Here is a 957-nt window from a genome sequence, read left to right on the forward strand (position 1 = left end):
TATGTCTGCATTTTAAAATTAAAGAATTTTTAAGAAAAGAATAGGCCTTAGAAATGCGCACACAAAGTTGAAGATAGTGGTCTGTGAGTGAAGTTCTGAGTGTTTTCTATTTTTTTTTATTTTTTTGAGACGGAGTCTCACTTTGTCACCCACACTGGAGTGCAGTGGCACCATCTCGGCTCACTGCAAGCTCCACCTCCTGGGTTCACACCATTCTCCTGCCTCAGCCTCCGAGTAGCTGGGACTACAGGCAGGCACCACCATGCCTGGCTAATTTTCTGTATTTTTAGTAGAGACGGGGTTTCACCATGTTAGCCAGGATGGTCTCGATCTCCTGACCTTGTGATCCGCCCGCCTCGGCCTCCCAAAGTGCTGGGATTACAGGCGTGAGCCACTGCGCCTGGCTGTTTTCTATTTTCTGCCTTTTGCTTGTCTATGGTTCCTTTTTATTTTCCCACTAATGAAAGCACATTGTTCTTGTAAAATGAAAAACACAACAGCAATGTGTGAATGTGCCTACCATGCAAATATGTATAAAGTTTAAGCTTTTGTAAGAGTGGCTTTTAAGGATAAATAGATGAAATTACAAATAGAGGTGAGGGAAAAATACATCTTCTTACACTGTTTTATAGTTTTGCTTCTTAAAACTGTAGAGCTCATGCATCAAGTAGACTGGAAGGTCTTCTGATGCTCAAATTTCATTATTTTCATCCTCGAATCACTTCAGTTAGAGCAGATCTCAGAGAACTAATAAACTTTTCTATTCCAACATTCTTCTTCCTGCATACTAGTCCATTGTGTTTCTTGCCTGCCGGTCTTCTCAGCTAGGTTTCTTTTTCATGAGTGAAGAGTATAGGTGGCTTTCCTTTTTCTTAATTAGCAATTTTATTTTCTATTCAATCTTGCTTTTACTCTACCACAAAATAATAAGATTTCTCTTTTGAAATAAATAATGTT

At 39.3% G+C, this 957-nt stretch overlaps 1 non-coding gene across 1 annotated transcript; it reads right to left on the reverse strand.

The window, feature by feature from the left end:
• Positions 1 to 639: 639 nt before the first annotated feature.
• On the reverse strand, positions 640 to 719 carry LOC115896260. The gene has a single exon (XR_004056162.1). It is a non-coding gene; the product is annotated as a small nucleolar RNA U2-19 (small nucleolar RNA).
• Between the last annotated feature and the right edge of the window lie 238 nt (positions 720 to 957).

The sequence above is a fragment of the Rhinopithecus roxellana genome, chromosome 2 (assembly GCF_007565055.1).
Source record: "Rhinopithecus roxellana isolate Shanxi Qingling chromosome 2, ASM756505v1, whole genome shotgun sequence".
NCBI classification, from domain to species: domain Eukaryota; kingdom Metazoa; phylum Chordata; class Mammalia; order Primates; family Cercopithecidae; genus Rhinopithecus; species Rhinopithecus roxellana.